This window comes from Palaemon carinicauda, unplaced genomic scaffold (genome assembly GCF_036898095.1).
Source record: "Palaemon carinicauda isolate YSFRI2023 unplaced genomic scaffold, ASM3689809v2 scaffold179, whole genome shotgun sequence".
Lineage (NCBI taxonomy): Eukaryota > Metazoa > Arthropoda > Malacostraca > Decapoda > Palaemonidae > Palaemon > Palaemon carinicauda.
Genome location: NW_027169358.1, coordinates 103,856 through 122,961, shown reverse-complemented (window position 1 = coordinate 122,961; position 19,106 = coordinate 103,856). Strand labels below are relative to the sequence as shown.

Sequence of the window (19,106 nt, the reverse complement as noted above, 5' to 3'; positions counted from 1 at the left end):
CTAAAATATAAAAGTTATACATGGAATATTACAAATAACAAATTTTGACAAAATACACATTACCCTTACATTACCCAAGTGAGGATAGAAAAGCAAAAATTATATTTTATTGAACAAATAAAATATGTGAAAATAAAATGTGAAAATAAAATCTAATTCTTACCAGAAAACATGCCTATCATTTTACAATACAGTGCTGTGGAAATTCATTGAAAAAATAAAAGGAAAATATATTTGAGACTATTAACAGGTACCAGTACTTTGAATCATTTTTTGTATGAGGGTAATATGTATACAGGTACCTTAAACAAGTTTCTTATTTGCTTGATCTTCCCTTCTCTAAATAGGCCCTCTTCCAGGCTACCGTCAAAACAACCGCTTTCCTACATTCGCTTACATGTGTTATTTACTAGACGCATTATGATGCTGCAGCCAGAATTTTGAAACATCATAAAAAAAATCATAATATACAGTACCATCAAATTGAATTCCCTAGTAAATAAACAACTCAAAATATTACACTACTTTCACAAAATTATCTACCACACATTCTTTTCTTTATGAAAAATAGTACAATTCTTCTGCACCAATAGATCGGCAGCATAATCCATAAAATTTAACTCAATGAAAAGCTTTTATTCACAACCATAAACTCTATCTAATTCTTGTCAGCTTCCAAATTACCTTTATACACCATCAATTCTTTCAAATATGATTACTTATTCACTGTAACACATTTAAAAAAAAACAAGGTTAAGGGGTCAAGTTAAAGCAAACCGAGAAGTCTTTAGGTGATATCAGAATCTAAAGGGGTTACCATTTTCAAATGGTTAAGGTTATTTTGACACTCATCCTCTTTCTTCTTCAATTCATTCCCATTAAAATAACTACTGTATAGACGAAACACTAACCATTTCAATACTTATCTAGGATTCCCATGCAGTGGTATTCTTTTTAAAAAGGAATAGATTCAACTGAAAATATTACAATCATTTTTTAATTTTGTATGAAAGTCCTAGGTGACAGGAGGAGACGTGAGAGAGGCAAAAGAGCATGTTAGGAATAGAAACGAATGGCGAGCGATTGCGACGCTCTTCCAATAGGCCCTGCTGCTACCTCGGGTCACCTTGGTGACTACTAAGGTGGCAACAGTGAGACAGTCGGCATATGCAGCTTCCTTTTGTGGGGGAAGATAGGGGAGGGTGGTCTGTGGCACCCTAGCAGTACCAACCAAACTTGGCCGAGTCCCTCGTCAAGCAAAAAGGAACAATGAAAAAAAATCCCCTTTTATCTCCTTTTTTTGTCAGCTTCCTCCCAAATTTCAGGGAAAGTGCCATGGTAGATAGATAGACGAAAGCCCTATTTCAATCAATCTACCTAGGATTCCTATGCCAACTACCACATTACCATAGAATATGGGACAATGATAATCAAGAAGATATAACTAAATTCATAAACACCTCTTCAAGGCACATCAAGATTAATCCATCATTATATGGATATAATAATGAAATAGATGGTAACATTCTCTGAATACATTGGCATAGAGAGAAAAGTAACCAAACAGTTGCAACAATCAACATAACCAAAACCATATGCAAGGAACGGCTAAAGATATGAAGTTCTCCATTACGGAGGGTACCTCTTGAAAGATATAAACCATCTTAAACCAGTCAATCATCATTCCAACCTCTTAAAACTAATATTTATTATATCCAAGGGACCAACATTCACCAAAATCATAATCGACTTCTCACAATGACTGATTCTGTATGGATCAGAAACACACTTTAAGACAAAAAGAGGACAAAGCTTGAGAAAACAGAGATGCGAATGCTAAGGTAGATTATGGGAATATCACTACTCTAAAGATTGGAAAATGATGAAATACGACAAATTCGTAGATAATTTGTATTTTTCCTAACTATACAAACCTTAGGTATTTAATAGGGGCATTACTTTCGGCGTAGCTGAAATGACGAGCCATTAAAATTTAACGAGGGTTAACTACCCCATACCACTGGTTACCGGGGGCAGGGGAGGGTAGCTTGCTACTGGCTGCCCCTCACACACCTGTGCTTGAGCTCACTTTGCTTGGAGGAAGGATTTCAAGGGGGATAGGGCTGGCGGGCAAGTTTGGTTAAATAGCTAAGGTTTGTATAGTTAGGAAAAATACAAATTATCTACGAATTTGTCATTTGTTCCGTAACTGGAATACAAACCACACTATTTAATAGGGGTGACTCACCCATTAGGAAGGGTGAACGTCCAACCCAGTCTGGCATTTTGGCTTCACCCGGGGGCTCGTTATTCGAGTGTATAAGCACCCAAGAAATAAAGAGCCCCTGCACCTCGCTAGAACCTTGTTACGCAAGGACTGCGGCCTACGCAAGCTGTGTGTGAAGGTATGAAGAAGTGTGACTTGTCCTAGGAAGTTGTTCTGAAGTTCTTTAGAAGGAAACTTGTAGACTAGGACTTTCCCAATACCACCTCGTCAGGGTATGGGGGACGTAACAGTATTAACTTAATACTACGAACACAAGGGAGCATGGTTTACCTGCAGTGGTTTGAGGTCAGCTATGCAGAGAACCCAGGATGCTGCTTTCCCCAAGAGAGGGGATGATGAAGAAAAGAATAAGGGCCAGTCAAACCTTTCCATTCATGCAGACTAAAACTGGGTAACATTGCCCTCAACCTTCTCTACTTGTCAAATAAGGAGCTTGAGGTTTTAAACCAGCTGCTGTGCAGCCACCACAGGGCCGATAGAGAACGTATCGAGCCTCCTGTGGGTCACGTCTTGCAGGTAGTGGGCTGTGAACGTTGTTTGACACTTCCACACCCCCGCTTGCAGAACCTGCTTCACAGAGAAATTTCTTTTGAAGGCCAGGGACGAAGCTATGCCCCTGACATCATGTGCTCTAGGGCGACGTGATGGAAGAGGATCTGGATTCAAGGCCAGATCAATGACCCTACGAATCCATGCAGAGATGGTGTTCTTGGTGACCCTCCTCTTAGTCCTTCCTGTGCTGAAGAATAATGCTGGCACATGAGGACGGACTGCAGCTGTTCTTTTAAGGTAGAGCCTCAAACTCCTTACTGGGCAATAGTAAGAGATGGTCTGGGTCATCTGTTACAAAACAGAGATTAGAAATCTGGAAGGAGTCGAATCGAGGATCTGCTACTCCAGGATTCTGAGTCTTAGCAATAAACTCAGGGACGAAGCTGAAAGTTACCTCCCCCCATCCCCTTGAATGGGCGATGTCATACTAGAGACCATGAAGTTCGCTAACACGCTTGGCCGAAACCAAAGCTAGCAGGAACACCGCCTTCCAGGTTAGGTGGCGATCTGATGCCTGACGTAATGGTTCATAGGGAGGTCTCTTAAGAGACCTGAGAACTCGAACCCCGTTCCAAGGGGGAGGTCTCACTTCCGACTGAGGGCAGGTAAGTTCATAACTACGTATGAGTAGAGAAAGTTCTAGCGATGAGGAAATGTCCATTCCTTTCAGCCTGAAGGCTACTTAAGGCTGAGCGATAGCCTTTCACTGCCAAGACTGAAAAGCGCATTTCTTCACGCAAATACACAAGGAACTCCGCTATTGTTGGAATAGTGGCATCGAGTGGAGAGATACCCCTTCCACGACACCAATCACAGAAGACTTTCCACTTTGCCTGCTAGACTGCTGAAGATGACTTTCGCAGGTGTCCAGACATCCTGACAGCAACTTGCTGCGAAAATCCTCTCTCAGGGAGGAGATGCTGGATAGTCTCCAGGCGTGAAGTCGTAGCGAAGCTACGGCTTTGTGGAAGATGTTGGCATGTGGTTGCTTGAGAAGATTGTGTCGTGGAAGGAGCTCTCTTGGTAGCTCCGTTAGGAGTTGCAGAAGGTCCGGGAACCATTCCGCGTGATGCCATAGCGGAGCTATGAGGGTCATTGAGAGATTGACCAATGTTCCAGTCTTGTTGAGTGTCCTCTTCATCAGACAGAATGGGGAACGGCGTAAATGTTGATGTTGTTCCACCGTTGTTGGAATGTATCTTGCCAGAGAGCCTTGGGCTCAGGGACTGGGGAGCAGTACAGCGGGAGCCTGAAGCTCAGGGCCGTTGTAAACAGATCCACCGTCAGGGAACCCCACAAAGTCAGGACTTTGTTGGCTACTAGATGATCCAAAGACCACTCAGTACTCACTATCTGAGACGCTCTGCTCAGGTTGTCCGCAAGCACATTACTTTTGCTGGGAATGAAAGGAGCTAATAGGGTCACCGAGTTGAATTATGCCCATCTCACTATTTTTACTGTCAGATGGGATAGGGGCTGCAAAAAACTACCACCTTGCTTGTTGATGTAAGCTACTATTGTGGTGTTGTCACTCATTACCACCCCTGAATGGCCCGCCAGGAACTGCTGGACCTGTTGAAGGGCCAAAAAGGCAGCCTTCATCTCTAAGAGATTTATGTGCTGGTACTGTACTTTTCGAACTCTGACCACAGGCCGGAGGTCGAGCGGTGCAGCATGTGGGCCCCACCCCTTCTTTTGATGTATCTGAGAAGAGCATCAAGTCCTGGGGGAGGGACAAGAAGGTCGACACCCTTTAGTAGATTCTCGTCTGCCACCCACCACTCGAAGTCCGTCCGTTCTTCTGGTCCCATGAGATCGCAATGTCCGGGGAATCGAAGGCCTGATCCCAGTTGGACTTTAGCCATTATTGGAGAGATCGTATCCTCTCAGGCAGGCGTTGAGAACTAGATGGGCCACGGATGATAGGTGCTCAAGGAGATATAACCACCTTTGGGGTGGGAGTTCTAGTATGAGGAAAGGTCTTGCAACCTTCCTCAGCTTCACTACCCTCTCGTGTGATGGGAAGGCTTTGTGAAGATTGGTGTCTATCATCATTCCTAAGTATACCAGTCGTTAAGAGGGAAGCAGAGATGACTTCTTGGGGTTAACCAAGATTCCCAGATCTTGGCAAAGTCCCAGAAGTTTGTAACTGTGCTGAAGAAAGGGCGCCACCGATTCTGCTACACGCAGCCACACTTCCAGATAGCATAGGAGACGGATGCCGATTCTGTGAGCCCAAAAAGACACTAGGGTGAACACTCTCGTGAAAACGTGAGGTGCTGTGGAAAGACCGAAGCACATTACCTTGAACCGGTATTTCTTGTTGTCTAGTGTGATTTTGAGATACTTCTTTGAAGACGGATGGATTGGGATCTGAAGTATGCATCCTTTAGATCTAGGGTGCACATGAAGTCCTGCGGTCTTACCCCTTGTCTGACTTATAATGAATGAATTATTTTTTTTTTTTGTGTGTGTGACAACGCAATCTAGAGGAGGGGCCTCTTTCTGATGTTAAAATGAGAATGTAGAGATAGGTAATATTGTTTTACAATCCCTTTGATCCTAACTGAAGTGACCTGTCAAATTGCATTTGAATTCAGCCCAAATATTTACACTTATGTTGGTCTTTATTTATACTTGTATATGTAGATTAAATATTTAGAGGATTGATTCCAAAGAGGTTCGGTATAAAGATATTTATCTCTCCTGGTTTTGTAGACCTGTATTTTCACAAATATGAAATTTATTTCTCTCTCTCAATTATTTGAATAATGTTTTTTTTTTTATTATTCCTATTTCAATGCACTTCCTCACCTAAGATATTCCCCGTTCCAGCCTGAAGTTTGTTTATCTTAGTAACATTTTTTTTCTCTCCTAATATTTGTAATGTTCAAATAACTTGAAATATAATGAGGAAACCTGCTACCTAAAAAGCATATTGCTCTTATTTAGAACTCCATGCATAGCACTGCAAAGAGAGACGGGGAACCCAAGAAAAGATAATAGGGAAATTTGAGGTTCTAGCTGGGTCCCCTTGCCTAGTATAAAAAAATTGAGGGGTGGTGCCCAGTGCCCAGTTCTCTTGATTGTTTACCTTTTGCCCAGATTTATGATTATTCCATCATTTCATCTCTTTGTTTAGTGAATGTTGGAGTGTGGTTGGCATTCAGACACTAGGCAGTCTGGCAGTCTGCGTGCTACATCTGGCCACAGTCCGCAAACCACTAAACCGTATCCGGGCCGAACGAGGTTTGTTTAACAAACTTGTTCAGAGCTGAGAAGTCGATGACTGGTCTCAAGCCTCCAGATGCATTTTTTCACATAAACGAGTCGACTGGAAAAGCCTGGGGAGTCGCCGAGGAATTTTTTAGAGAGTGCCCTTCTCCAACATGGTCTGGACTTCAGCCCAAAGACCCAGCTTCTTTGCAGATCCCTTTGCATAGGAGCTAGTTGACACTAGATTCTTGATCAGTGGAGAGAGAGATTGACTGAACGGGACGGGATACCCTGAACTAATCACGGAGACTATCCAGGGTTCGGCCCCAAGCTGCATCCAGCTCTTCCAGCTGCAATGCAGGCATTCCCCCACTGGTGGACAAGCAGGGGAATCACATAGCATTTGCGGCCACGGCCGACTCCTCTAGGATACTTCCCTCCACAGGACGACTTGGAGCCTTGTTTGACTTGACAGGAAAGGGGCTTTTAGACACCTTGTTGTCTGTTGCCGCAGTCCTGTTCAGCGTTGGTTTCTGTTGTTTCGTCTGCGGGAGAGAACGTAGTCCGTAGGGGCGGGATGTCAAGGTCCTATGGAGGAGGGAGTCCTGGTAGGACTTCCTCCATCTCTCCGCAGCTCGCTCGACATCCCCCAGCTTGAACAAAGGGGAACCGTTCAGAGAGGAGTTTTGGAATCTCGCTATCTCGCAGTTTGGGACTTGGAAATGGAATCTCTCGATTATTGCATCTCTACGCCATAAGATGGCGTTCGCCCACAAGTTCACTACTTGGTGGGCAATGAACTCAATAGTCCGAATATCCGACAGGAAGAAAGTCTCCATCGCTTTCCGGGAGCCTCCTTTGGAAAAACCCTTTGTTTGCACCAGGTTTCTCACTGATCCCAACCATAGATCCAGCCAAAAAGTAGCCTGTATGGCATACTTTGCCACTTTCTCTTTGTTTAGAATTTCCGAAGCTGAGAAGTAAACTTGAAGCCCGAAGAGTCTCTCTAGAGAGATCCCCTTCGTAAGTTCCTCTAAGGAATGGTGAAGAGGAGGAGCCGGGAGACACACGTCAAGGACCTCTTAAAAACTTCTCTGCTGGACACTCAGATGTTGCAGTAGTTTTAAGGATGAGCCTGATCGAAGAGACCTAGAGGACTCGGAGAGCAGGGCAGACACCTTCCGCCGGGCATTCTTCAGTCCCTGAGACCAGGGCAAGGCTTCGCTGTACTTGGGGGCTTCCGAGTGCCAAAGACGTGGTCCAAGACCATGACCTTGCCCTCCTGAGGAGCCCTCAATGGGTCTGCCAACTCACTGAGTGAACTCATGCAAGCTATAACCTGCCGGATGCCATGTTCTGACTCTTTCTGTTCAGCTTCTGAAGAAGGACTAGCAGCCGAATCGTTGTCTTCCACGCACGAGACATCACCTCGGGGTGGGTCGTGGTCGTTATCGAAGTGGTCAAATGTAGACTGCTTGACCCACTCCGCAGGTCTTGTAATCCCCAATGAGGACTTTGGCAGAGTTTTTGAATCCTTAGACTCTTTCCTCGGAGGGAAGAAAGTCTCTAGCACAGGAGGTTTGGATGGAACGACCTTCTGTCGGTCACCCGTAGGGAGAAGGATGGACTCTTCCACTGGTTTCGAGACTACTCTGTGGTCTCGTGGGACTTTCTCAATGAGCAAAGGACAGAAAGATTTAGTTAAGGACTCTTCCCTGAGAGAGAACTCTGACTGAATTGATGAGTGAGGAGCAGGAGGGTGAGGAGAAGTGGGCATGGCAACACTTGACCTCCCCTTGGACGACCTGACGGGGGTCAGCTTGACCCTACATGAAGCTACTTCATCAGGGACTCCTCTTTTCCGCTTCAGGGGAGAAAGCTTGACCCTACATGAGGCTACAGTACTTCATCAGGGACTCCTCTTTGCCGCTTCAGGGGAGAAGAAGAAACCAAAGTTTCTTGACGGGGAGGGACAGTGGATCTTCACCGTGGGTCTGAAAATGTAGAGAAAGATTCTTCCAGGGGAATCCTGGGATTTCCCGAAGGATAAGCAGGTGGGATACCTGCCGTAAAGGCTTGGGTTACTGCCCTAACCAAGGTTCCAAACTCAATATTTTGGAACATAGAGATAACATTAAACTATGAATAAAAAACTCAAAACCATAATGTATTGATATAAAGAGAACAACAAACTATGAATAAAACATGATCTTGCAATTCACGGCTGCGGACCGATTGTGGCACTGTCGGAAAGTTACCCTATATAGAACGACGAAGAGGGACCCCACAAGGGAGCCTTCTCTGACATCCAGGAGGAGTTAAAGGGAGGATGTGGAGCTGCAGTCTCCTTCCGAGCAACAGGAATCGACCGTGAAGGTGGTCTCTTCAGAATCTTGAATTCCTGCAGCTTGCTTTTTTCCGCTCTCCCAGGCGAGCGTGATGTTCTGCATTTGCGGAGAGGAGAACGAGGCAACGGTGGACGATGGGGAGGAGACTTTCGTCTCTCAGGTGGGAGTTCCAGAGCTCGAGGAGGAGAAGGTCTTGCAGGCCTCTCTTCCCACGATCGACGACGCTCAAATCAGCGCTGGAGATCTAACGAACGTTGGCACCTATCGGGAGGCTGGTTCTTGGAGCCGATGTGCTATAGTAGCCCAGTCATGAACATTCGTCTGTTGGCGATCATCTGAGCGATCAGTGCATCGGCGAGCGGTGAGGAGCGCACGTCTGGCGACGTTTCCTTTCCTCTTTTGGAGAGCGACGAGTCGTCGGGGAACGACAGGAAAGAGACAGGTGTGCAGTCAAAGGCTGCTGACGAGCTGGAGAAGAACAGGCTGCTGACTTGCCAATCGACGAGCCCAGGGCAGGTACGCATGGCTGGCAGGGAAGGCACACACAAACTGTAAAAGAAAAAACAAAAAAGTGATCCGTAATGGCTGTCCAAATGGGTGAGGAAGAGGAGCAGTAATCACCGTTCTCCATCCGAGCCAAAAGCAAAGCAAAGTACCGTCGCAGGTGTGTAGTTGAGAGAGGAAGATACTAACGCCCCCATCCCTCCGCTACTTTTGGTATCATGTGCAGTATCCTGTGCTCTGTAGATGGCAAAAGCACTTATCTTAGGCCTTTAACTGCAGAGCCTTCCTATTTCTACTTCATCATTTGTTCCCTTTGTTTTCTTCCTACTTGTCTGTCAAACTCTTTTATAATTACCTGGCTCCAAAACTCCAATTTTCAACAATTCCCATAAGTCTACAATTCTATTGGCTTTTCCTTTCAGCTTCGCCGAAAGTAATACCCCTATAAATCCCCCATAAATAGCGTTGGTTTGTATTCCAGATACGAAACCATCGTCATTTGTTCCAATGCAGCATACAAACCTTCTGTTATTTACGTAGAAGACTCACCTTAAGGTGGGTTGAGAACCTCCAACCAACTGGCTGGCTACTGTCCCAGGATGACCTCATGTGCTTCATACGAGCACTTCAAGAGGCAGCCTGACACCTCGTTTTCCTTGTAGGATGACAGCCTGGGCAATCACTGCTGGAAGGAGTAAAGGATTTCAATGGGAGGTGAATAGATAAGTACAGAGTAGGGGTGAGCCCGTTCATAATCTATACATTGCCCGACTCCACCTTGTTTGAAGAACGGGGACATAATAAATATGAAAAATGTTCAAGTAATTTGTATTTTTCCTAACAATACAATACCTTGAGCTCTTTATTAGGGATATAATATTGGGGAAGCTGGAGGACTAGCCAGAAGACTTTTAGCTAGGTGTAACTACCTCACCACTGGTTAGCGGGGGTGGAGGGGTAGCCTGCTACCCTGCTCACACACACCTGCGTTGTCTCGTCACTTTTGATTGCAAGCAGGACTTACAAGGGTACAAGTAATGGTGGGCCAAAGAGATTAAGGTTTGTATCGTTAGGAAAAATGCAAATTATTTTCAAATGTCATTTGTTCCGACATTAAATACAAAACCTTTTCCTCTTTATTAGGGAAGAATCATCCTTTAGGAGGGTGGAAGTCCAAACCAACTGGCTGGTGTTTGACCCAGAGTTTTTCCTCGTACATGCTACGCACGTAACAGGGAGAAACCCTGATACCTCACTAAAATCTGTGCAAAACCTGTTTAGCTGCCTGAGCAGTCTGTGTGATTGTATGAAAGTAGCAGTGGGACTAGTCTAGGTAAGATTTCTCAGAAACATAGGACTCTTTGAATCAACCATAGACGTTACCCAATCCCACCTCGCCAGGGGGTATGGGGATGCAACAAGCATTATTTCTATGTTTGGTTACACAAGGGAATGGTTTTACCTGCAGACAGATTAGGCAAACTTGCAGAGGACCGTAGATCCTGTTCCCCAAGAGAGGGGAAAATGAAAGAGACAAAGAGCCAGACATTCTTAACATTCATCCCAGACTAATCCCGGGTAACCTCTGCCTTTAACCATCTGCTACTTGTTCCTCAAGGAGCCTGAGGTATTTGAACCACTTGTTGCGCAGCCACCACAGGGCCCACGGAGAACGTCTCCAGTTCATGTAGGTCACGTCTTACAGGTAGTAGGGGTGAAGGTCTTAAGACACTTCCACATGCCCGCTTGTAAAACCTGCAACTCAGAGTAGTTCTTTTTTAATGCTATGGACGCGCTGATGCCCTTAACGTCATGAACTCTGTGTTGCCTCGTCTCTAGAGGATCGAGATTCAGGGCCAGGTCAATGACCCTGTGAATCCAAGCAGAGATGGTGTTTTTGGTGATCTTCCTCTTAACCTTCTCCGTGCTGACACTCGGGGGAGGGCTGTTGCTGTTCTCTTGAGAGAGTACCTCAAACTCCTCACTGGTCAAAGTAACAGTTGATCTCGATCATCGGTTACATTATGAAGACTCCAAATCCAGAAGGGCCTAAATCTGGGAGTAGCGTAGCCGATAAACTCAGGGACGAAGCCAAACATTACCTCCCCCCATCCCAATGAATGGGAGACGGCGTATGAAAGACTGTGAAATTCACTAACTCTCTTGGCCGAGGCCAATATACATAAGAAAACTCTCTTCAGAGTCAAGTGGGTATTTGATGCCTGGTGTAATGGTTTGTAGGGGGCACCCTTCAGGGACCGAAAGACAAGAAACATGTTCCATCTATGTGGTATAACTTCCAACTGAGGGCAGATAAGCTCGAAACTCTGTAAGAGGAGAGAAAATTCCAACGAAGAGGAAATATTGACTACTTTCAGCATTACTGAGAAGTAGCCTTTCACCGCCGAGACCGAGGGGAGTTTTTCTTCCCGAAGGTAAACGAGGAACTCCACTATTGCTGGAATAGTGGCATCAAGGGGAGAGATACCCCTTTCCATGATACCAACCACAGAAGAAAGTCCACTTGGCCAGGTAGACTGAAGCGGAAGACCTTCGAAGGTATCCAGACATCCTTTTCACGACCTGTTGCAAAAAGCCTCTCTGAGGAAGGAGAGGCTGGATAATCTCCAGGCGTGAAGTCACAGGGATACTACGGCTTTGTGAATGATGTTCATATGTGGTTGTCTGAGTAAATTGTGAAGTTGAGGGAACTCTCTCGGAACCTTCGTCAGGATATGAAGAAGGTCCAGGAACCATTTGGCGTGATGATATAGCAGAGCTATGAGGGTCATTGACAGGTTCTTAGATGATCTGGTCTTGTTGAGAACCCTTCTCATCAGACAGAACAGGGGAAAGGTGTAAACGTCGATGTTGTCTCACCGTTGCTGGAATGCATTTTTCCAGAAAGCCTGAGGAACCAGAACTGGGGAGCAGTAGGGAGGGAGCCTATTGTTCAGGGATATTGCAAACAGATCCACAGTTGGAGAACCTCACACAGTTAGGACTGTTGGCTACTAGATCATTCAAAGACCACTCGAAGCCCATCATCCGAGTCACTCTGCTTAGATTGTCTGCAAGCACACTCCTCCAGCCTGGAATGAAGCAGGCTGATAGGAACAATGAGTTGTCTTCTGCCCATCTTAGCATCTCCACTGCTAGATGGCAAAGGTGCTGCCTAAAGGTACTGCCTTGCTTGTTCACCTAAGCCACGACCGTCATGTTGTCAGTCATCAATACCACAGAATGACCCACCAGTAATTTATGGAACTTCTGTATGCCTAGAAAGGTTGCCCTCATATCTACGAGATTTATATGCTGGTACCTTTTTGGACTCTAACCAGAGCCTGGAGGCCATGTGGTGTAGTATGTGGGACACCACCTCCTTTTGACGCATCTGAAAAGAACATCAACTCTGGGGGAAGAACGAGAAGCTCGACCCCTTGGCGGAGATTCTCGTCTGCTACCAACCACCTCAAGTCTTTCAGCTGCTCGGGTACCACGGGGACCAGCATATCCAGGGAGTCCTCGTCTTAAACCCACCTGGATTTTAGCTGCCAGTGAAGAGATCGAATCCAGAGGCAGCTGTTCACATCTAGACCAGGGATGACAGGGGACCTGGGAGACGTAACCACCGGTAAAGCGTCTCGTTGGAGGAATGAGCTTACCACTTTCCTCAGCCTCTGGATTTTGTAGTCTGATGGGAAGACTTTCTGCAGGCTGGTGCCGATGATCATTTCCAGGTAAACCAATCTTTGAAAGGAAAGCAGGGATGACTTCTCAAGATTTACCACGATTTCCTCCAGATCTTGGCAAAAGACAAGGAGTCTATCTCGGTGTTGAACAGTTGCTATCAAGTCTGCTAGTATCAGCTAGTCGTCCAGGTATCTTAGGAGGCAGATGCCAATCCTGTGGGCCCAGGTTAACATGAAGACCTGAGGGGCTGTTGAAAGACAAAAGCACAGCACCTTGAACAGGTATTACCTGTTCTCGTGTAAGATTCTTAGATATTTCCATGAAGTTGGATGGACTGGGATCTGAAAGCATGCGCCCTTGAGATCCAGTGTGCACGAGAAGTCTTGAAGTCTTACCACTTGTCTGTCTTTATGCTGACTGGAGTTTGTAGAAAAAACGTGTTCAGAGCTGAGAGGTCAATGACAGGCCCCCACCCTCCAGACGCCTTTTTCACAAGAAAGAGTCGACTGAAGAATCCTATGGACACATCGACGACCTCCTGGAGAACGCCCTTCTCCAAAATAGCCTGGATTTTGACAGCTCCTTTACAGATCCCTTCATGTTGGAGCTCAATGGAACTGGATTCTGAGTCAATAGAGGGAGAGATTGAGTGAAAGGGATGCAATACCCTGAATGAATCACAGAGATTGTCCAAGGATCCACCCCGTGCAGCAGCTGTAGAGGTTCGCAGACTACGAACAGACATAAGACGCAGACTGCCTAGTGTCCGAATGCCGACCACAATACACCTTTCCACTGAACAAAAACATGCCCAGAGAACTGGGCACTGGGCACCACCCCTTGATTTTATACTGGGCAAGGGGACCCAGCTACAACCTTAGAATTTCTCATCTTTTCTAGAGTTACCGTCCCTCTCTTGGATGTGTTAGGTAATGTATTTTAAATAAAGAAGAACCCAGTGTTTTTTTTTTTCTTTTTTTGTTGGTGTTTCTTAATTTCAAGTAATAACGACATGACAAAATCGGAGATAATCCTTATTTTTCCTAACGATACAAACCTTTAGCAATTTATAAGAAAGATAAGAGGGAAGTAATGTTCTAGCTGGGTCCCCTTGCCCAGTATAAAATCAAGGGGTGGTGCCCAGTGCCCAGTGCATCCTTGAATGTTTACCTTTTACCCAGATTTATGGTTATTCCACTGTTTTACCTTTTTGTGTAGTGAACGTTGGAGTGTGGTCAGCATTCGGACACTAGGCGGTCTGCGTGCTATATCTGGCCACAGTCTGCAAACCCCTGCAACAATGATATGCTGGAGAGTGTGGACACACTGGGGAGCACCGACGGGCTGGAGAGCGCTGGCACGCAGGAGAGTGCTGCTGCGCTGGAGAGAGCTGGCGTGCTGAAGAACACTGGAGAACTGGAGAGCGTTAGCGTGTAGGAGAGTGCTGGCGAGCTGGAGAGCACTGATGTTCTAGCGAGTGCTGTCGTATTGGCGAGCGCTGGCATGCTGGCGAGCTGGCAAACGCTGATGCGCTGGAGAAAGTGGACCCACTGAGGAGTGCTGACACGTTGGAAAGTGCTGACGCGCTGGAGAGTCCTGGCGTGCAAGACAGTTCTGGCGAGCTGGAAAGCGTTGACTTGCAGGACAGTGCTGGCGAGCTGGAAAGCGTTGACTTGCAGGACAGTTCTGGCGAGCTGGAAAGCGTTGACTTGCAGGACAGTGCTGGCGAGCTGGAAAGCGTTGACTTGCAGGACAGTGCTGGCGAGCTGGAAAGCGTTGACTTGCAGGACAGTTCTGGCGAGCTGGAAAGCGTTGACTTGCAGGACAGTGCTGGCGAGCTGGAAAGCGTTGACTTGCAGGACAGTTCTGGCAAGCTGGAAAGCGTTGACTTGCAGGACAGTGCTGGCGAGCTGGAAAGCGTTAACTTGCAGGACAGTTCTGGCGAGCTGGAAAGCGTTGACTTGCAGGACAGTGCTGGGAAGCAGGAGAGCACAGGCAAGCTGGAGATCGTTGACGCACAGGAAACAACTAGCAAACAACAGAGCGCTGACGTGCTGGTGAGTGCTATCGTGCTGGAGAGAGCTGACTCCCTGGCACGCTGGAGAGTGCTGGTGCACGAGAGTACTGGTGCGCTGGAGAGCACCCGCGAGCAAAAGAGTGCTAGATCAAAGCTGGCAAGTGAGCAGGAGTGTGCTGCCGAGCTGGAGAAAGCAGGCGCTCAGGAGAGTATTGGCGAGTTAGAGAGCACCATCGCACAGGAGAGCGCTGCAGAACCGGAGAGTGGTAGTGCACCTAAATAACTTTCATAATTAATTAATGCTATTTCAACCGGGAATGTCGTTCTACTAACTAAATAACACATGCCTAACGAACGACAGCGCCCATGGCGCCTCTGGTAACAGGTCTAGCTCCTAATCACAATAAATTACTCTAATTTCAATGTGAAACAGGAGCTAAAATATACACATTGTAAAGAATCAATACTCAACTTTCCAGAGGCGAAAGAAGCTGGAGATTGCATAATAATCCTTGCAGAATCGATCGAAAAAGTTAGATCAACAGGAAACACCACCGTTCAAATTCGCAACAGAATTAGGAATGTCCGCCATCTCGATACTCAATAGTAGTAGTATGGGAAGTATGGGAAGTAGGGTAACCTTGATAACAGCTCCCCTTCCAAAATTGCTACTCTTCCCCCTCAAAGCGAAAATGCTATTCGGGGTGAAGATCGCATGTGTCGTATCAAGATATACATCCCTGATATTATGCGATATCCTTGAGAGAAATTTCAAGGATATTCGCGTCAGGAGTTAGAATTCCGGAGACCTAAAGGTAAATTCTCTGGGAATATCACTGTAGTACATATGTCCCTTTGGAAGCTGCTATTAGGAACCTTCCATCAGGACGACATGGCTTGAGCCCAAAAATCCCCCATAAATAGCGTTGGTTTGTATTCCAGTTACGGAACCATTGTCATTTGTTCCAGTGCAGCATACAAACCTTCAGTTCTTCACATAGGAGACTCACCTTAAGGTGGGTTGAGAACCTCCAACCAACTGGCTGGCTACTGTCCCAGGATGAATTCACGTGCTTCATACGAGCTCCTCAAGAGGCAGCCTGACACCTCGTTTTCCTCGTAGGATGACAGCCTGGGCAATCAGTGCTGGAAGGAGTAAAAGATTTCAATGGGAGGTGAATAGATAAGTACGCAGTAGGGGTGAGCCCATTCATAATCTATACATTGCCCGACTCCAACTTGTTTGAAGAACGGGGACATGATAAATATGAAAAAATTTCCAAGTAATTTGTATTTTTCCTAACAATATGACAAATTCGAAGATAATTTGTATTTTTCCTAACCATACAAACCTTAGCTATTTACATAGGGTACTACTTTCGGCGTAGCTGAAATGGCGAGCCATTAGATTTTTAACGAGGGTTAACTACCCCCTCGCTACTTAGCGAGGGGGTAGGGGAGGGGTAGCTAGCTACCCCTCCCCCCTCACACACCGGTGAACTGATTCACTTCGTTTAGAGGTAGGGTTTCACGGGGGACAGGGCTGGCGGGCAAGTATGTGTAAATAGCTAAGGTTTGTATGGTTAGGAAAAATACAAATTATCTCCGAATTTGTCACTTGTTCCGTAACCGAAATACAAACCACGCTATTTACATAGGGTGACTTAATCCTTAAGAAGGGTGGTAAGTCCCAGCCTTACTGGCTTTGGCTTTGCTCGGGGACTCAGAATCCGAGTGTGTAGCACTCGAGATAAGGAGTCCCTACACCTCGCAAGTTCCTTGCTCCGCAAGGAACGTGCGGCCTACATAAGCTTGTGTGTGAAGGAATGAAGTGTGACTCGTCCTAGGAAGTCGACCTGAAGTCCTTTAGATGGAATTCTAGGCTAGGACGTTCCCAATACCAACTCGTCAGGGTATGGGGGACGCGACAGTATTATCTAATACTAGGAACACAAGGAAGCATGGTTTACCTGCAGTGGTTTGAGGTCAGCTATGCAGCTTTCCCCAAGAGAAGGGAGGATGAAGAAAAGAGTAAGGGCCAGGCATACTTTTTCATTCATGCGGACTAAAACCGGGTAACAATGCCCTCAACCTTCTGCTACTTGTCCATTAAGGAGCCTGAGGTTAGACCAGCTGTTGTGTAGCCACCACAGGGCCGATAGAGAACGTATCGTGCCTCCTGTGGGTCACGTCCTGCAGGTAGTGGGCTGTGAAGGTCGTCTGACGCTTTCACACTCCTGCTTATAGAACCTGCGTCACTGAGAAGTTGTTCTTGAAGGCCAGGGGCGTAGCTACGCCCCTGACATCATGCGCTCTAAGGCGACATGATGGAGGAGGGTCAGGATTCAGGGACAGATGGATCGCCCTATGAATCTATGCAGAGATGGTATTCTTGGTGACCCTCCTCTTTGTTCTCCCAGTGCTCACAAACAAAGCTTGCACTTGGGGACAAATGCAGCCGTTCTTTGAGACAACCTCGGACTACTTACTGGACACAGTAGGGGAAGGTCTGGGTCATCTGTTACAGAACGAAGACTCGAAATCCGGAAAGAGTCGAATCGAAGATCCAGCACTCCCGGATTCTGTGTCTTAGCCACAAACTCAGAGATGAATATGAACGTTACCTCCCCTCATCCCCTTGCATGGGCGATGTCAACGAGATACCATGAAGTTCACTGACTCGCTTGGCCGAGGCCAATGCTAGTAGGAACACCGCCTTCTAAGTTAGGTGGTGATCTGAAGCCTGGCGAAATGGTTCGTAGGGAGGTCTCTTAAGAGGCCTGAGAACTCGAACCATATTCCATGGAGGAGGTCTCACTTCCGACTGAGGGCAGGTAAGATCATATCTTCGTCTGAGTAGGGAAAGTTCCAGCGAGGAAGAAATATCCACTCCTTTGAGCCTGAAGGCTAGACTTAAGGCTGAGCGATAGCCTTTCATTGCCAAGACTGAAAGGCGCATTCTTCGCGCAAATATGCAAAGAACTCCGCTATTGCTGGAATAGTGGTATCGAGTGGAGAGATACCCCTCATGACTCCAACCACAGGAACTCGCCACTTTGCCTGGTAGACCCCTGCGGATGATCTACGCAGGTGTCCAGACATCCCGTTCGCAACTCGTTGCGACACTCCTCTCTTAGCGAGGAGGTGCTGGATAGTCTCCAGGCTTGAAGTGGAAGCGAAGCTACGGCTTTGTGAAAGATGTTGGCATGTGGCTGTTTGAGAAGGTTGTGCCGTAGAGGGAGTTCTCTCGGAAGTTCCGTTAAGAAGTTCGGAAGGTCCGGAAACCATTCGGCGTGATGAGCCACAAAAGGGTCATCGAGAGATTGACTGATATTCTGGTCTTGTTGAGCATCCTCCTCATCAAACAGAACGAGGGAAAAGCTTACACGTCGAAGCTGTCCCACCGTTGTTGGGAGGCATCTTGCCAGAGTGCCTTGGGATCTGGGACTGGGGGGGCAATACAGCGGGAGCTTGAAGGTCAGCGCTGTAGCGAACCGATCCACAGTCGGGTAACCCAACAAAGTCAGGACTTTGTTGGCTACTGGAAGATCCGAGGACCACCCGGTACTCATTATCTGAGAAGCTCTGCTTCGACCGTCGGCAAGTACATTCCCTTTGTCTGGGATGAAGCGAGCCGATAGAGGAATCGAGTGGACTTCGGTCTATCTCAGTACAGTATCTCTACTGAGAGATGGGATAGCTGTTTGAAAAGGTACCTCCTTCCTTGTTGATGTAAGCCACTACTGTGGTGAAGTAGCTCATCACACCACAGAGTGATCTGCCAGGTCCTTGTTGGAACTGTTGAAGGGCCAGGTAGACGGCCTTCATCTCTAGCAGATTTATATGGAGGCACTTTTCCGATTCTGACCACAGGCCTGAGGTCCTGTGGTACAGAACGCCCCCCCCCCCCCCCTTCCTTTGAGGTGTCCGAAAACAGCATCCAAACCGGAGGAAGGAACGAGAAGATCCATTTTCCTTCGTAGGTTCTCGCATGTCACTCACCACTGGCGATTCGTCCGTTCCGCAGGATCCATAGGGATCATGGGGTCCGGGGAATCGCAGCCTTGATTCCACCAGGACCTGAGTCGCCCCTGGAGAGACCTCATTCTGAGGCGACCGTAGAGAACTAGACGAGCCAAGGGTGAAAGGTGACCGAGGAGACGTAACCACGATTGGGTTGGAAGCTCTTCTCGTCTGAGGAAAGGGCTTGCGACTCTTCTCAGCCTTGCTATCCTGTCGTCTGATGGAAAGGCGTTATGGAGATTGGTGTCTATAGTCATGCCTAGGTGAACCAGTCATTGATTGGGCAGCAGAGCGGACTTCTCGACTTACCAAGATCCTTAGATCCTGGCAAAGTCGTAGAAGTTTGTCTCGGTGTCAAAGAAGGAATGACTCCGAGTCTGCTAGGATCAGGCAGTCATCCAGATAATGGAGGAGACGGAGGCCGATCCTGAGTGCCCATGATGAAATTAGGATGAACAGTCCGGTG

At 46.9% G+C, this 19,106-nt stretch overlaps 1 long non-coding RNA gene across 1 annotated transcript in view; it reads right to left on the bottom strand.

Moving 5' to 3' along the window:
• The window catches only part of LOC137635813 (uncharacterized), a 53,127-nt gene that overhangs the window by 8,792 nt on the left and 25,229 nt on the right, over positions 1 to 19,106 (bottom strand). Inside the window, exons 3-4 of the long non-coding RNA XR_011042799.1 lie at positions 15,628 to 15,763; positions 9,457 to 9,592 (exon numbers count right to left, since the gene is read on the bottom strand). This is a non-coding gene — a long non-coding RNA (uncharacterized lncRNA). The remainder of the gene's footprint in view (positions 1 to 9,456; positions 9,593 to 15,627; positions 15,764 to 19,106) is intronic.